The sequence below is a fragment of the Mus musculus genome, chromosome X, assembly GCF_000001635.26.
Source record: "Mus musculus strain C57BL/6J chromosome X, GRCm38.p6 C57BL/6J".
NCBI lineage: Eukaryota > Metazoa > Chordata > Mammalia > Rodentia > Muridae > Mus > Mus musculus.
In genome coordinates this window covers 143,650,803-143,669,982 of record NC_000086.7, presented here as the reverse complement: position 1 = coordinate 143,669,982, position 19,180 = coordinate 143,650,803, and the positions used below count along the sequence as shown (strand labels likewise).

The 19,180-nt window shown below is 41.1% G+C and overlaps 1 protein-coding gene across 17 annotated transcripts in view; it reads right to left on the bottom strand.

The window, feature by feature from the left end:
- Pak3 (p21 (RAC1) activated kinase 3) overlaps positions 1–19,180 on the bottom strand; it is a 279,431-nt gene that overhangs the window by 127,814 nt on the left and 132,437 nt on the right. For 2 of the 17 annotated variants that reach the window (XM_017318420.2, XM_006528747.4), the window contains exons 1-2: positions 5,369–6,490; positions 4,140–4,250 (exon numbers count right to left, since the gene is read on the bottom strand). The exons of 8 other annotated variants lie outside the window; for them this stretch is intronic. The gene's annotated coding sequence lies outside the window, so the exon portion shown is untranslated. Of the gene's footprint in view, positions 1–4,139; positions 4,251–5,368; positions 6,491–19,180 lie in introns of those variants that run through there. 7 more of the 17 variants (XM_030251248.1, XM_030251251.1, XM_006528753.3 and 4 more) reach the window with 7 other exon arrangements.

Below are 19,180 nucleotides of genomic sequence, written 5' to 3'. Positions count from 1 at the left end.
GTAGGGAGGTAAGAACTGTCAGAACTGCCGCAAGTGACAGGACATGAGGACGTCAGATGTGGCCCATTCCTGATGCCACAAGTGACAGGACATGAGGACGGTCAGATGTGGCCCATTCCTGATGCCACAAGTGACAGGACATGAGGACGGTCAGATGTGGCCCATTCCTGATGCCGCAAGTGACAGGACATGAGGACGTCAGATGTGGCCCATTCCTGATGCCACAAGTGACAGGACATGAGGACGGTCAGATGTGGCCCATTCCTGATGCCGCAAGTGACAGGACATGAGGACGTCAGATGTGGCCCATTCCTGATGCCACAAGTGACAGGACATGAGGACGGTCAGATGTGGCCCATTCCTGATGTCGAAGCAAATTCCTGGGGAAGCAGCAACTGATTGTGGGGGGAGAGAACAAAATGCCAGAGACACTGGGAAGAGGGTGCGTGCAACAGCCTGTACTAACCAAAAATCTCCATCTTTCTAAGTTTTCCTTGGATATACCTTACTTTCCCCACATATCCCCATTTGGAGCATCAAATGGTACCTTCTCGGTAGTTTGCTTTGAACCCACCAGTTGTGTAGCTTGAACCAGTGCAGAAGCAACTGGCAGGTAACCAGGTATCTACATTCCTTCCTTACTGAAAGTATCTTTTGAGTATAGCATAGTATTTTGTATATTAGCAAAAGCTGGGTCCGGTATATTTGTGCTATTTCTTGCACTGTTAAATGTGTCTGTGTATACGATGTGTCATACCTATACTATGTTGTGTTTATACTGAAACTGCATTGTATTATATGTACAATGCTGCGTTTATATCATGTCAGATATGTTTATCTTGCCGATATGCACTGTATTTCTGTAATGTGGTATATGTGTTTGGATCTCTACCATGCATGGTACAGGCATGTGTATATGCCATGTGTTTAATTTGTAGTGTGCAGCACATATAGTCTATGCCACGTTGTATGTCTGTACAGAGTGGTGAGTGATGCATAGCTGCATTATACTGTTCAATTCTACTTCCTTGCCTTCTGTCTGTAACTCATACCTCTTATTGGAAGCTGGGAGTATGGATGAACACATCTTATACATATCTAACTTCTCTTTCCTTGCCGTATTTTAGCTTTTTGCCAGAATTCCTGTCTGAGGACTAAAACTATCACCTTGGGATGCAGATCAAAGGCAGTTATGAAAATTACTCTTTCTTCCCCAGAAACATTGGCAAGTGTCTTATGTAGCACTAAATATTTCTGGACTCCTGGTTTCTTTTTCAGGCCCAAAGAAGAAGAAGAAAAAAAAAACATACAAGGGAGAAGAGAGTGGTACCCCTCCCTTTAAACCCACTCACACTGGAGAAGAATGCTCTAAAGGAGGCTGCACATCCCTGACTTACTCCTTCAGTCTTGATAGAAGGAATGTGCCTTTGCTTGCCAGGAGTGAGAGCAATGTAAGAATACTGGCACCCTTGATGGAGATCATGGGATAGCAATCAAGAGCTGAGAAAAATGTTTCCAGTGTGGTCACTAGGGGGCGATATTGTGCTGTCAGAGATAGTGGTCTGCTTAGGGTGCAGAATTCCAAAGAATTCACAAGGCTCAGATAGAGAGGAGGGAAAAGGACTCCCCCAAGAAGCCCCTCTTTTTCTTTATCTTTATCTTCATTCTAAACCACTTCTGTTTTGAGATTGCATTAGGGAGTTAAAACAGTAGTGCGGATCAGTGCCGCTCTCTCTGATCTGTCTTTATATACAAAGTAACATACAGAGCTTTTCTGGGGCTTATAGGTTGCCCAGCAAATACAGAATTGGGCTTCTCCTTTTCCACATGTTCTCCACTCACATGAAATAGAAGTGAAATCATGCAGCTAAAAGATGAAATTTGTGGGTATCTGTTTTGTATTGGCTTTCCCTAAAGTGGAAAACACACAAAATGCAAAGAGATATTAAGGGCTATTTTCTTTTGTTGCAGGAGGTCTGTACTTTAAAGGCTGTCTTAAGTACCAAGTATAAAAGGATCCACTTCCTAAAATGTTCCTGCCAGAATAGAGAACACCTGATCTAACTTCCATCTTTTGAAAGTCAAGGAAACAGGACATTCAGCCAAGAACACCTGATTTCTGGGTTTCCAAGTTCCAGGCTATCCTAGCTTTTGCCCAGCTCCCCCCCCCACACCCCACACACACAAAAATCCTTTCTCTATATCAACCGTCTTCTACCCCAGAAAACCCTGTCTTCCCCTCAGCCCCGTAAGCTTCTGGACCATTCGCCCCATGATCCAACCTCTCTGTGAAAATACATTTGACATGACTCTTCTCTCCACCAGCAAATCGTTCATTTCTTCTTAGTCTTCAAGGTCCACGTCCCCTATATTGCTTCACCCACCCACCCCCCCAGTCCCAGCTGTAGCTGTACCGTTTTACCCCCTGGTTGCATCCCCTGGGTGCAGCACAAATTGTCCAAACGTGCAGATAATTGACCAAATGTGCAAATCAGACACGGATCTATTGCATTGATTAACATTTCCAATTAAACTCCCGGTTAGACTGCTGGTGTTAGTGACTCAAGTAATCCCAAGTAAAAGCATGTGCCTTCTTACACTGCAGAGTGCTGCAGGAAGCACCACACTTCTGGGAAGAAATGGGAACACTTGACCTGGAGGTTCATTTAGTTCTCTGGCATTGCTAAATCAGATTGTAAATGTATGGCTGTTAGTTGATCTGAGGCTAGGGCTTCACACCTGAAATGGAGGACTTGGGCTCTCTATGTCGCTACGGTTACTTTTCTGCCCCCTGCTGGCAAAGCTATTTAGTGTGGATTTGGCCTGGAACTCTACCCTGGCCCTGCCAAGGGAACCACCTAGCTCTTGACAGGTGTAGGTGTGAATGTGGATGCGGGCTCGTGGGGAGCTTGGCTAAAGCTTAAGCTGAGTCCCAGATGCCTAGAAAGCAGCACTTATCCTCCAGGGTGAAGGTTTTCTGCTGTCCTTGTTGGACATAAGGTCCAGGGAGCCCTGAGAAAGATTTCTTCTGTCTCTTTGTATCTCTGTCTCTCTGTCCATGTTTCTCTCTCTCTTTCTTTCTTTTCTTCCTTCCTTCCTTCTTTCGTTCTTTCTTGTCTGTTTTTGTCCTAAACCTAACTCAGCCATGCAAAACAGTCAGACTCCTGTCTCAGATACTAGTCTCTCCTGTTCCCCCCACCCACCGTGCCCTCTGTCACCCACTATGAAAGCATTGGTTTTTTTTTGTGTTTGTTTGTTTAAGACTGCTCCCCATCACATTTCTTCTCATTCCTTTGCCTGAAGTTACTGGTTCCTGAAAATGGGTTACAAAAAGTCCCGTATAAGCCTTTATTGAACCATTGCTGACTTGACTAGCAAAACTTTTCCATTACCATTTCACCAGAGGAAATAGGACTCTTGAGCTCCTGGCATGATGCTGGCCTTTTTATCTCCACTACAGCTCTGCTTCTACCAACTCCATTAACTTCAACCTATTCACTCCGATTTCTAGATCTGATTTCTCTTGTATCAGTCATTCTCTTTGACCCTGTGCTTAGGCTTGACTTTATAATAGCAGAATCTCTAATGGCAACCCCTGCCATCTTTACTCTCATTTTCCACTTTTCTCATCTATCAAATAAATCTACTACCCAGTCTCTCCCAAACCCTCAGCAAACATGTCTTCTCTGTATACCACTTCCACCTGTAAACGGAAATGCCCACAACCTGTAGGAATGATCAGCACTCCTATGTTCCGGGGGTCTTGTGGACCATTGCTTGCACTCTCATCACAATGTGTACTTGTCTGTTGGGAGATTTAAAGAATCTGCCTCTTACATACTGAGGTCTCTCTGGATTCTGGATTACCAATAGCCAGCTTTAACCCAGCATACCTTCTAGATTCTTTTCATGTTGTGTCTTGCACGGACATAGAGGAGTATGACATTTGTATCCAGGAAAAAAAAAAAGAGGACTATTTGGCTCTCTTCCCAGATTCCAGCCTATTAATCATCCATTTACGTCCATTACCACAGTGAGCCCCTTTACTCAAAGGTGCCTGTGATTGGATGCTCAAGTGCCAAATCACACATCCTGACCAATTATAATTTTACACATGGCCCAGTGAAAACCACACTGACCTTTTATACCTGGCTCATCCTAGAACAGGGCCACAGTGCTGTCACCAACAGGAATGGACCTCCTTCTGTTCCAACACCTCAGACAGCCATACAGTTGGCCTGGATTTGAGTCTGCAAAACCATTGGGGAAGGGAGCAAAACTAACATGGCTAAGGGCTTCCCCGGTGGAAGCCACTTTTTTTTTTTTTTAAATAGCACCGCAACCACCCCCATCAGGCTTTCCAAAGCCAAGGCACGCACCCTTCCCTCTGCTTTTACAGCCCACACAGCCCAGAAACCCCAAGAATCTAGAAATGGACTCTGGAAGGTGGGAACAAACAAACAAGCAGACAGGCAAAAAACAACCCAATGGAGCCTCTGGTTATCTCCTTAGAAGAACCATCTATATCCCCCAACACCCACACTCTACCCTCAGCCACCACCTAGGGAAGCAAAGCCTGCTAGAGCCTGAATCTAAAATGTTCTGTTCACTCAGAAGTATGTCAGTCATCGTAGCAGGTCACAAACTGAGGGCAGCGTCTTCTGGGAGCTACAGGAATGGGAAGGGAGGAAGCAGCAAACCCAATGACCCCCACTCTCCAGATAAAGACAGGGGCCAAGGGGGGGGGGGGAAGATGCCAGGCTTTTCTAAGGGCCATATTGAATCCATTCAGTCCCCGCAGAAGAAGAAAAAGAAAAGGGGGAAAAAAGGTCCTCTTGTCATTACCATCCCCCCAAAGAGAAAAGGGGAGGGGGATTTTTTTTTAAAGAAAGGAAAGCTCCCTTTTAAGAAATTTGGCACTTTTCTGTTTCACTCAGGTTGTTCTGATGCAGACTTGGCCAGACTGCGGCCACACCCCCCTCCCCTTCTCTGGAGGGCTGCTGTCAACAGTATGGCTGAGGCGGGGTGGGGGGGTTCAGGGGAAGATGGTAGGAGACTTACAGTCTGACATAGCTTTCAGGGCGGATTTTGCCCCAGGCGGCCCAAACCCCAGTAAGCTAACCCTGGGCTTGGCTAAGGGAAGAAGCCCAGGTCCTTCAGGACCAGCCCGGACACACCCACTCATCTGCCTGAGCAAACCCCATGAAGCACTGTGCGCTAGGTCCCAGGGCTTGGGCAATGGAGCCACGTAGAAGAGTCAAAGCTGGGACACAGCAAGAGCAGGAGGGGGACACAAGAAAGAACATCTGCCCGGCATTCTCCCCTCCCCCGAGCTAGCTCGGTACAGTACAGAAGTCGCGGGATTTACCTGCCAAGGGTCCAGCCACCCTGCCAAGACCTTTCCAGTACCTCGGAGCACGCTGGCAGTTGGGCTGGGGAGCTGCAGCCCAGCGGCCGCAGCCGCAGCCCCGGGCCCGGCTCGCTCCCCCCACGGCTCTTCTTTCACCCAATGCACTTACTCCCAGAGGAGAAAAAGCTACAGCCCCCAGCGTAAGACCCCAGACAGTTTGCGGCCACAGCTGCCTGCCTACTGTAGAGCCCCTCTGCTCAGCAACCGCTCCCTAGCTATGCTATGACGTCACCTGGGCTCTGCACCGTACCTAGGCCAATCAGATGGTGAGCATAAAAGTAAAATCGCCCTGAGTGGGCTACTGGGGACCAATCTTTTGTTTCCAGGCAGGAAGCGCCCTAGGAGGGGGGAGAAAGTGAAGGGGGTGGAGAGAGGAGAGGGAAGGGAGATGGAAACTTCTACACTGTCAGGATTGTCTAAAGAGGAAGGTGGAGCCATTGAGAAAGACACCAGACAGGAGTGGAGAGGGAACATTTCATGCATCTTTCTGGGTTACAAACACTAGGCTTTGAGATGCGTTTCAGGCTAGGGAACCCATCTACTGGAGCAGGCTTTCTTGAGGAAATTTGGATTTGGGACACCACCTGTCAGCCTAGCAGGTTACATAGACAAGTACGAGGGTGTGTGTGGTGGGGAGTATGTGGCGGTGAAATTAAGAAAGGTAGCAATTTAAGCAGGATAAAAAACAGTCTTCTGTACATGAAATATACATTTCAAAACAGGTGGCATTATGCAAAAAGGAATAATTATTCTTCCAATTGAGTACATTGATTTCACACAAATCCCCTTGCTGTCTTTTCCCTAAAACCTTTACTGATTTATCCTGTCTTTATGAGAAGCTTCAAATATTTACAGGTGTCCTAAGCCATTTAAAATCTACCCCTGAAAAGCATCACTTCCTCCCAAATCCATACTCCCTAGAATTTTGGCAGATCATACAAATTATGTCAAATCTCTCCAATGAAACAATAGGCTGCACAATATATGTATGTTTGAACTACAATGATGTAAAAATTGCCTCCCAACACAGAAGGGAGGGAGCATAAAATTGTAATGGTTAGGTTAATGTCCTGGGATTATAGGTTATTTTGTTCTCTACTTTTAAACTTTTTGTAAATAAAGATAAGTGTATCCTTGTAAAAGTGAATAGCCAAAATGAATAGTGACTCTTTCTGCTGCCCCTTTAATTTTCTCAACACTGCATAAGAACCAACATTCATTTCTTCCCAATTACCACACAATGCATTTTAACACCTAAACTGAATTTCACCTTTTTCCAAATCCTCTGACGAAGAGCCACACAAATGATCTCTTGATTCACAAGAGATAATCACTCAGATAGCTGGGAAAGTCGAGGTGGGGGTGAGAATGAATTCATTTTGAATAACATCAGGAACAGAAAGGGAACAATGATCAACCTCAGACAAAATAGGGAAAAGGATGATAGAGACACAATAAGCGACATGATCCAAACAGGTCTTATGGATGACTTTGCAACATTTTCCTTCAATAAAAAATTACATATTTACACATATGTCAGTATTGTATAAAGACTGTCGAAAGTAGTAGAACAGGGATTTATATTTAAATCTAAGTACAAAGTTCCTGGATTTTCTAATATGCTGGAGTGTATGCTTAATGAAAAATAAGCATGGTATTAATGGCTATGAAAATATGCACTGGCTTTATAAGGTAAGCCTTGTTTTAAAACAAGGTATTTAAAAATAGCCTTTAAAACCCATCCCGGTGGTTACCTTCTAATGCAACGCAGACTCTCTCTCCCATTCTTGATTAATAGGTTGAAATCAGAATGGTTCTGCTTACAATGACTTTGCAGATATCTTTTTAATTAACTTTTGGGTTAAAACAGTAACTACATCCCATTGATTTTTTTCTTTTTTACACATAATGGTGGAAGTAATCTAAGTAATACTGATCTAAATGTCATTTACTTAATGGTAATGTATCTTATTTGTAAATTGCATTTATGTTGGGTTCTTTCAAACTAAAATACTTTTTAAAAAAAAAAGGAAGCATAACAGGATTTTCCTGGTAATGATTCAATGGGGTATTGATTTAAATTGTAATTAAAAGGTATTTGATTTCACTCTAATCCTCACATATACCTCAGCTATAACTCGGAGCTATTTATGCAGTCACTTCACGTGGTTATTTCAACATTTCATGTGTGTATTTCTTCTCTCCCCAGTGATTACAGAAACTAAGTGTGGGAAGGGGCAAAATCCTATTAGGTTCTTGACAAATGGAAGTCTAGTAATGCCATTCAAACAACTAACTAACTAACTAACTCCCACAGTCTTCTTCTCCCTTGCATACAAGTGCCTCTGGTTTAAGGATACATCCTTACTTGGGATGTGTATCATATTTCTCAGGTTACAAACCTTCTTTGTATCTCACCACTAAATTCTCACAATACCCACAACAGTGTACCTCAGCAAGCATTATGATCTGAAATTTCATCGAATGAACAGTGGAGTTCCAGGGCTTTGAAGTCACCAGCACATTGCGTCATAGAAATACATGGTCATACAAACCAGGCTTCCTTCTCTATCTTCTAGGTCCTTTGTATCATACTATAAGGCAATTTATGAGTATATTTAAGGGATAAGTAAGAACGTTGTTTTCTTTTTTCTTTTTTTCTCTTCTTTTCTTTTTTCTTTTCTTTTTTTTTTTTTTTTTTGTCCTTGTGGTACCAAATGAGATGTGCCATCAGCAAAGACTAATGTCATTCAAAATTTCCCTTTTGAGTTTGTGTTTCTGTGTTAGTTCCTAGCACCCAAACCACATCTATGACTTACAAGTCTATAATTTAGAAGAGAAGAGAGATATCCAAAGTGGGACTTTTATAATATAAGTAAATTAAAGTTAGTGTCTTCATTCCAGTCAAATCGTAAACTAAGGAAATATTGCACACTCTCATATAGCATACCATTAATGGGACTAAGAAGTGAGTAAGATTTTATCAAATTAAAAAATGTATATATCATTTTATCTAGCAATCCTAAGTCGAGGAAGATGTTTATAGATATCTTCATGACAGCATACCAAGATATATGCTCAAGAATATTCATTGTTTAATCTAATGTAAGAGTGTGAATATCATACAAATGATAGCCTAAATATCCCTCAGATAAAAACAATCATGTGGAGTCCCATATGCTAAAATAAGAGCACACCTTGACACATTTTTAGGTGTAAAAAGCAATTGCAAGACAATAATGTACGCTATAATTTTATATTTGTTAAAAATTGTGTGTGTATGTGTGCTTATACTGAAATTACAGACCGCAAAAATCAGCAAACCACTGAAAGAGTGCTCATGAGAATAAATGCTGTAAATTATGACCTACAAGTATGTGTGTTTTCTTTATATAGACAATGTCAAACTTACAATGGTGCATCTGTTTTTTTGTTTTGTTTTGTTTCGTTTTACTTTACCATGATGCAAAAATGACGTGCATTCCATATAAGCTTTACTTCGCATTTATGGATTAAGATGCTCTCTTAGAATGGTAGGCAGCAGCAGCTGGCCAGAGGCTCCTCCCACCCCCAAGTTAGTAACACAATCCCAATGAGAAGTAATCCATTCTTTTCGGTATACTGAGTTAAGTTAAAATGGTTCGTTAAAAATTGCAAGTTCCAATGGTTTTATTGATGTTACTGTATACAAAGGAAAACAAGCATCTGTGCAGTTTGAATGCCCTTTATTTTCATTTTCATTAAGACAGACACTCAAAAGCTAAGGGTAGCTCCGAACTCACCATGTAGCTGAAGAGGACTTTGAGCTCCTTATTCTCTGCTTCCACTTTCCCAGTACTGGGATGACAAGCCTGTGTTAACATGGCTAGCTTTGTTTGCAAGAATTTAAATAATAACTATATACTCTATTTTGCTTGTAAAAATCAGAATTAGAATCAAAAATATAATTCAGGAGAGTGCTTAAAACAAAACCAACCAGCACCTTAACTATCTTGAAAGCTATCTGAATGCCAGGCCAGTGGTTCAAGTAGGGCAAAGATATGGTGAACTTAGACATTCCTGAACATAGACTGGATGCAGGAAAATAATAATATGTAGTCTACAGGGCAGAAATGACCAGCCTGCCTTGGCTTTCTTTACCTTAAATCACATAGCCAGAAACTGTTCCTAGTAGCTGATGCTGAGAGCTTGTAGCTAGCTCTCTGTGTTCACGTTATTTTCTGGAACAGGTTCACTTAAAAATCTTATTATTTTTTGTTTTTAGCTGTATGAGTGTTTTGTCAGCATGTCTGTGTACCACTTGCATGCCTAGTGCCCATGGTGGCCAGAAGAAGGCTTCATGTCCCCTAGAACTGGAGTTTCAGACAGTTGTAAGCTGTCACTTGGGTGCTGGGAATCAAACCCAGGTCCTCTGAAAGTTCCTAGGTGCTCTTAATCTTCAACCCCCATGGTGCACTTCTATAAACTGCCCTCCTACCCCAATTTGCTCAGCAACTGGTGTTCAGACATGAAATAGGAGAAACATGCCTGGTCCATGTTTACTCAGTGTCTAGGCATCACTGTGTGTTGTGCTCACTGTAACTGATCCTCTTTCTCCTTGTCCCCCTGACCCAGTATATTAGCATCTAAAGCTCTCCTGAAGCAAGCAGTTTTGTGGATTGCATATGAAATAAATATAGGGAGTTCAGATATGTCACCAAAGTGTCTCTGAAAAAACTAGACTGTGGGGGCAGAGAGCATCATATGGGTAAGAACTCACTATCTTCTTGAAACTAGAGTTGTGACACAGGACCCTGAAACTGGACAAAGCCTTGAACAAAAGTCCAATTCCCCAAGGTATTAACTTTCTGCTCTGTAAAACTCACCTCACCTATCCCTGAATTGTATGGATGTTAATGGCTAATAACACAAAAGCAAACTTGATGGACTAAGGAAACACACACCTCCTTCATCAATGTGATGAGGCCAAACATACACAGGATTCCTAACTGTGCATGTGGGAACAGAGGGCCTGTCCTAACCTTTGTTCATAATTAGACCACACTAGAGGCCTACCTTGCAGAACCTGCGATGATTCAAATGGCCACTGCCTCTGCCCTCCTTCATTTCATGAGGGAGTCAGTGAAGGAAAAGTAGAAGATGATTAAATCCAGGTGGCTTGCAGTGAATTAATAAGTAGGAAGTTTCTCTCTTCTAACTTGGTGTTAATTACCTCTGCCTCCTCTATGGTCATACATATCAAACCACATTATTTAATTGAGCCAATGCTCTTTGACGGTTCTCCCAAGAGAATTACACAGTTCTTTCCCTCACACTCCCAATCACTAAATTTGGAGAATGCAAGTCAAACTGCACAGTGAATTGAATTCAGAAAACTTGGGTTTTGTTGTTGTTGATTGTGAGTGATTTGTGGTGTGCTTGCTTGCATGCTCCCCTGGGAGAGAGCAGGGAGAGAAGGAGGAAGAGGAGAGAGACAGAGAAGAGGGAGGAGAGGGGAAAGGAGAGAGCGAGAGAACATCTAGGGGACAAAGAATCAATGAAAAAAAAAAAAAAAAAGAAAGCCCAAAAAAAAATTTGGACCAGCTGGACTATGATGTCATATTTTCTCAGCTCACCTGTGATTGGCTGCTCAGTTCAGCATCTGCTGAAAGCTAAAGGCTGATTATTTGCCAGAGATACAGACCTTTCAGGGAAGCTTTGAATCATTGCTGGTTGTCGTGACAACCTGGGCAGTGTCTGCTCCTGATAAACACATAATAAGGTTATCAGGAACAGAAGTGCCCCTATCCCCACACCCAATTATCTGAAATGATGAGCAGTGGAACATTTCTCTCCAGAGGTGAAGGGGAAAACTCATCAATAGGCAAATTGTTGATCACCCTTTCAGACAACATATGCTACCCAAGTCCTAAAGGTAGTGTACTTTTTCCTTACCTACCACTACCAGGTCCCTCCTGAATCCACATGTTTGTTGTAAATCAGAGTCCTGAAAAATGAGTGATGAAGAGATGAACACCTCTGAGACTTCCCACTAAAGGCAAACAATGGGAGAAGTGAGCAGAATGCCAGTTTCATTAGTGATAGTCACATTGTGTTCAAACCCTCATGGGCATGGTTCAGGGTCAAAGATGGAAGGACATGGTCAAAACTGGTCATCAAAGCCTGATACAAAGGGAGCTCAGGGTTGTTGTTGTGTATGTTCTTTTTTGCCTGCTACTTTCCTTTTCCTGAACACAAGCCCCTACCCTATGTTATATTTGGGCTTCAGATAATTTTTAAAAGGGAAGATCAGTTGCATTTTTTAAATGATATATCAGTCATTCTTGCGAGACATTTACTGAATACCTAGCAAATTAAAGGCATAAAGGTAGGTGCTACAAAGGTTATACAAATGAACTAAACTTTGGCCATCTTATTATAGGATCTAGAATCTAGTTTGAGAGATTAGATATACATTAGGTAGTTACAAACAATACATATATAGTATATGCACGCAAACCCACATCCCTTAATTTCAGTGAGAAGACATTATACTCCAGCTCCAATTCATCTTGCTTTATGCCCAAGTGTTGGCCTGTCAAGGTATTCTGTTTCCCTTATATGTCTTGGTTTCCCACGCCTTTCCTTCTATTCTTCCCTCTTATTCTTATCTGGCAATCGGTAATGAATAGTATAGGCTATATTCAACTGGCATATTGATGAATAAGTGGTTCTCATGCATGTAAGCCTTTAGAGATCTGTAACTGCTAGTCACTGTACACTGACAATACTAATGTATGTAAGAGATAAATCCAGAGACCTATATAAAAGCACACTGGTATAAGGTATAACTACTTTCAGACTATTTGTGGAAGCACAGGAAGACAGACTACATAGGGAACGTGCTATTATTTATTTAGATGAGGTCTCATGTGGCCCAGGCTGGTCTCAAGGTCTGTATGCATCTAAGAATACCCCTGTCTTTTTGATTCTCTTGACTTTACTTCACCGGTGGTAGGATTCCTGTGGTATGCAGTGCTGGGAACAGAACCCAGAGTACAGCGTCTAACAGGTAAGCACACTAGCAACTGAGCTACATCCTGAGGTCCAAAGGGTGTTATCAAAACTCTATTCCTAGTAAATATTTTATGGCTTAATTAAATATTTGAAATAGTGTAGGGATCATGGGAAGTTACAAAAATGTACCAGAGCCCCTATGTATCCTTGACTAAATGTCTCTGATATTTTGATTTACAGCATATTTAAAATGTAGAAATTGATGTTGGTCTAACACTAATAACTCAAACACCAATTTTATTCAGAGTTAATTGTTGACATGTCCTCCTATGTGAAATATTTTATTAGCTCATCTGGAAATCAATAAATCTATTCATGGGTTATATGAATGTCAATGTGTCTTTCAGACCCACCTAACTGGGAAAGGGCAAAAACCTGAAAGAATCTCAGTGTGTCTGGAATTGAAAGGATAAAAATTAGCATGGGTTAAGAATAAATAGTTTTGCCATTATTCTAAATGGGAGAACTGATACATAAAGCCAGATGTAACTTTAAGGAAAGTGCTGTTTTCTCCAAGGCTACATAAACAGCACATGTGAAATGTCCCAGGGTTCCCCTCCTCCTTTAGGTGACACTACCTTCCTACCAATGATCCCAGATTCACTTTGCTATTGATATTGATGACCAAGGATGCTCCATGGCTAAGTCACACAAGGCATCTGACCTCCTCAGTCTTATTTCTGATAATCTTGGGCTAATGAAGCTTCAACAAAGCAAATGAAATGACAACTAAACCTGAGTTATCAGACTTATCAGAAGTGGACCATATCTCCTTGCCTTTACCTAGAAGCACATAGTGTGACTACAACAGTGTGATTTATGTAGCAGATGCCTAATACACGCTGAGCACATTGACATCGGATTCTCTTAGTGCAGGACATGGGGACAAAATTCTGGAGCGCACTGTTGTATAAAATTTCAGCATGTAGACTCTTGTAATTAAATTGCTACATTCAAATTCCAGTTTTACTGCATAATAATTCAAGACCCTGGACAACGTATATGGCCCCTTTGAACTTTCTTTCATCTGTGAAATATAATCCCCCTTCTTAGTGTAATTGGAAAGATTAACTTAAATGCTTATAAAAAATATAGGTGTTACAGTTCTGGTTCTCAACTTCATTGCACAGGAGAAATTACCTTTATAAAACGCTGTTGCCTAGGCGCTATTGCTAAACATTGTGATTTAATTTGATGGCATATATCTGAGCATCCAGGCTTTGAAAAATCCCCTCAGGTTCTAATCTTCTCAGATTCTAATGTGCAGCAAAATTTGGGAACCACTACATTAGGGATTTCATTGCTTAAGGATGATTGATCTTTCCTCTAAGAGGTTCATGGGTAATCTCTCCCTATCTCTCTTTCAGTGTGTCTGACTTCTACAAGGCCATGGAGTAGAATGGGGGAATTTTCTCATGAGGCAGGCATTTAAATTCCTTCCTCTTTGAGGCTTCACCAGCCTTTTCCTTACTGACTCTACCAGATAGCTTGTTGGACACATAGTACACTTAAAAACTAATAATATACTTTTCTTCCATGTCCTAAGCAATGTGATGGCGACACTGAATATAATCAAAGTTGTAGTCATCTTTCTTTTCCTTCATCCCACACATAACTCAGTGCCACTTCAAATTAAGTGGTCTTAAATGTGAATTTTAAAACAAAGTTAATAATACAAAGGCAGCGTTGGCTGACCATCACAGATGTGTTTAATTGATGGTGATGCCAATGGACTGGTGTTCTGTATAATTAAGCACCTGTTGTATGATCAATCCTTATTTCACTACTAAGCAGGAACTTGTAGCCAATTTCTTTCTCCAGTGTTCACCTGTGAAGATGCTCGTGGAGGAGGGACCTTCAAACACTTTGCATTCCCCACCTCTTTTAATCATCCAAGAGCATACACTCTCTAATTAGTAAATAATAAATAGTAAGCCACTGTTGACTTTTAAAGATTATGTAGAAATTTCAAATGCATTTGAAGCCATTTTTCAAAGTAGTTCAGCATATTCCTTCATTCCTTGGACGTTCCTTGCTGCCAATATGGGAATTTACTGCATTCTGACTTGCTAGGATAAAGTTTACTGCCAAAAAAGGAAATAGGGCATGTTGCTAGGCAAATTAATATTATATATATAGGAAAGCATCAGCCTGCTAGGGGAGTATGCTAACATACGGTTTTAAGCGCCACTCCAAGTGCACTTTGCATTCAAATGGCCAATATGCTAATTACAGCCCTTATCTGTTTGTTCTGGGCCTTAAGAGTCTCAGCAGCTCAATGCACAGACTGCAGCCAGCAGTTTGACTGCAGGTTTTTAGAAATAATAACATGGCATTTCTTTCAGCATATTTTCAAATTCAAGCTTCTTACAAATCAAGATTGGCCTTTCCCCCTTTCAGGGAATTAGTGAGGCTTAACGGTGTTCACTATGGTGCAGCGCCCCTCCACACCCCTTTGAACAAAGGCTCTTCCTCTGACTGGAGCACAGCCTGTTGGGGCAGATTTCCATGGCAATTTGCGGGTCTCTTTTGAAAGACATGGGGCGTCTTTGTAAATGGGATTGGTGGATGGCAGGGGGTAGAAAGGGTATACTTTCTCACTAATCTTAGGATTGTCTTTGACCCTTTTTAATTTTCACCACCCTTGTAAGGCTAGAAAGCAGCTTTGTCCAATTGAAAGCACACACTACCTAATTCAGTTCTTAGGAGAAAGGCAGAGAAACAGAGCACCATTCTCCCTGTTTTCACCCAAAATGATCTGGCCCTTACTAGAAATATATTAAGAAGAGGGGCACCCAGGGTTTGTCACTCATTCTGTTCCTTGCTGTATTTAAATTTGTCTCAAGGGGTGGGGCACTTCTGAAAGTCTGCCATTCTATACTCCACATAGCGTTCACATTTCGTCCTTTCTGAGTAAGGATGACACTAGAGAAAATGCTAACGTGAATAAGGCCTTAGCTCTACACAAAGAACTATAGACAAATAAGGAAAGCTGGGAGTAGGAGAGGTAGCCCTCCCTAGGGAAGAGCACACCAATCAGTCTGCCCAGTGCCAAATGGTCGGTCCTGAAAACATACATGCAAGGAATGTTACACAGACTCAATGGGCTATATTTGGGAACATGCATGTATAGACAAATACATGTGTACATGCAATAACAATCGATGAAAAAGAGAGACAGTGCATTTGGAGAAAAGATGGGAGGGGTGTGTGGGAGGATTTGTAGGGAGGAAAGAAAGGAGAGCATTGTAATTAAATGACAAACTCAAATACAAACAAAATGTTCAACCTTTCTCTTCTTAGACATTTTTAGTAAAATGACAACTAGATGCATTTAAAAAATGACTTCAGTATATTCCACATTTTAGAAATCTGTCTCCTTCTTTCTCCCTCTCTCCTCACTTCTTTGCTGCCCCCAAAACTAACATTATCAGACTCTCTACTGTTTATGAAACTGACCCAATAGACTTAGTACCTTAAACAAATGAGACTAGTCATACTAGTAATAATGTATTCTTTCGTTCCAGTGTTTCAGGGACATCTTTCTGATATCAAAAGCCCCATAAAAAAAGAGGGTATAAATCTACCCTCTCCTAGATCTGGGAAGGAGGCAACCTGATTGACAATTTTCCAGGGCTGTCTTAAAGCTTTCATTTCTTGTCTTCTTCTGGTATCTGCTTGCTTGCAGAGGATCCTCCTGGAATGGGCAATGATACTTGGATCCAAAAATGAGCTGTGCATATTAAAAATGGAGCTGTCACTGCAGGTATTTGGGGAGAGCATGGAAAGATTGTTTAGAGAATAAAATGGCAAATGTTGCAACTGAAGATGGTGTGATGGCACAAGCTCACAAATCTAGTTTGGCAGAACAGAAAACCATAAGAGAAAAACCTATGAGACATAGGAAGGAAGACTCCCACTCCAGAGTCAGGGTAAAGCCCCTCACCAGGGGAGAATCCAGAATTCCCACCCAATTAGCACTTACTATAAGACTGCCAATAGATAAGACTCTCTCTCTCTCTCTCTCTCTCTCTCTCTCTCTCTCTCTCTTTCTGAGAAGTTATACTTTATCCTCTTTACAATAGTTACATAGAGGACTTGGGTAGTTTTTCAAGTCATTACATACTAAAAATGATTACTAAATAATTTAAATGAGGTCAGAGGTAGTTCCAGGGCTGTAGCAGACAAAATTACATTTACACAGCCTTGGGTATTGCCTATTTTGCCTATCCCCATCTCTTAAACTTCATTCTTAAGATCTATGTTTTTAAAATGACTTCTAATAAACTCCCATTTTGATTCACACAGACTTAACTTAAAATTCTTTTCTTTGATGAAGCCAAGGATCTAGTTTTGCCTGAGTCAAGTTTCCTAAATGATTAAGGAGACTGCTCAGGCTGCTGGAGGCAACAGTGTGTACCTGTGGCTCCATCTCTACTGTTGCTGACATCAGCACTCAGGAGGAGGGGGCAGAATGATGGGAGGTTTGAGGACAGCCTGGGCTACTTAGTGAACTCCAGACTCAAAAAACAAAACACCAAACAAACAAAAGAATTATGCCCTCATGAAACATTGGTTCGCAGGCACACCATAGCCAGGTTACTTGGTCACTTACAACATTTCAAATTCAGACTTCTGTATTTATACAAGTGTAAAGAGGATTTTTCTTAAACTCCAATAGGCTAAAAAAACAAAGCTAAGGCTTTTAATTAAACATAAATGTTAAGGTGTCTCAGTTTTTGTTTAATTGCTGTTTTACCATATTACTAGTCGAGACCAGTCTTTGTTTCAGCACATCTGTCTTTGCTGCCTTGAATTTTGATATCTTCCCATTTAGAAGGCTGGAGGAGACAGTGGGGACTGGGAACAATCTCATAGCAATTTTAACTCAATCCTCGGATATCAAATTAAAACAGACTGACTGAAATGAAAAACTGTTTTCCAACCTGGAGACTTTGATAATGTATGATATAATACTTTACTTTTTAAAAGAGCATTGACATTTAAAATAATGAAAGTTTCTTGATTACTATTAGTACATATTAATTGTATCAATAGTTTCATTGCATTTTAAACATATATATATAAGGGTATTTGATAGTATTTTCCTCTAATTATGAATACTACTTATTCTTCCCTTCCCTCTGGTTCCTTTTCTATTTCTTTGAAGTCTGACTGTTTCTAAAATTGCATCCAAGAATAATTCAGCACTTAAAGATAGAACTTTTGGGTTACTTGCTCATACTGAAAATCAAATACATTTTCCTCTATGGAGAATCTCTTCCTGGCCATTTTGGATAAATGTTGATTCTATGTTGGCCAATCCAGAGAAATGAACTTGGTCAACTACTTTATAGGTCATTTGCAAAACTCACAAAAACGGGAAACATTTATATTTCAAACAATTTATTGTACCAAAAGACATCAAGAAGGCACAAAACAAAATATAAAACATCACACACAAAACATCACACACACACACACACACACACACACCCCAAAGAGGAAGTTGGCTACAAGGAAGTAACCTGGAGGAGAAACTATCTCATGTATAGCTTGAGCTGAAGTATACTATGAAAATCAATAATGAAAAAAAATGCAGAGGCTATACAGTGCGTGTTTGAAGCTGCCTCACAATTGGGGGGAGGGGCTGAGCATTTATAGCCCGAGCTTGTGTCATTTCATTTAACAGTTCATGACTTCTCTTTAAGAGTACAGAGGTAAAAGAATTCATTAGTTCCAGTGAATCAATAATATTTTAAGCACATTAGGTCATATGTGATAGAGTGACATGCTACTAAGCTGGCTTTTCTACAAATCTACTCAAATTGACCTAGCTCCTAGCCCTTCAGTTGCTTATAAATATAGCTACTTCTAGAAATGGGGATGTGCATGCAAGAAATAAATATTATAATCCACAGTGGACATTCCATGGGCATATTTGAATGCACCAATCAGCCATTCCACGGGCACATTATGAGGCTGTTTAATATAATCTCAAACTGCAAGCTGGCTTTGATGGCACACACCTGGAATTCTAGAACTTAGGGGACCGTGGCAGGACTATCAATTAGAGACAAGGATGGTCTACATGCTTAAGACCCTTTCTCCATGAATGAATATTTATGAGATAATTAAAAATAGAACTTAAAAAGGAGTTTCGGTGGGAAACTGCTCCTAGAACCCATAGTTCTTAGACGAAAATCTCAGTGCCAGGAGTGTGCCACTCTGAGCTGTTACATGAATTTAGAGACTTCAAAAGTAATATGAGCAATTAGCATTCTTAGTAGGTGCCCACAAGCACTAGGTAGTAAGACAACCCCCGCCCCTCTATTTTGCTTCTAGGACATAGAAAAATCAAAGAGGAGCCCTGTCAACCAGAAACTTCTTTCCCAACTGACAAACTTTCACAGTGCTCAAAGGTGCTATGGAATCAGCTGGGGGAGAAAAGTCAATGATAATTTATTTGACCGCTAGAGAAACCTGAAAACTGAAGAAAAGAAAAACCATGCCAGGCAAGATGTGTTCACCGTTGCAACTGTGGTATGACTATATAGAAACAACCAGCTACCTTCTGATTGGATTTGAGGTGCAGAAGAGAAATGTTTCGCAGGAAAGAATTTGTGTCTGATACTGGCAACCTGGCCAAAAGTGCATGGCTAGGGAATTTGTAGGTCCTGGTAGAGAATCTACTAGTGTCATATGGAAATGCTG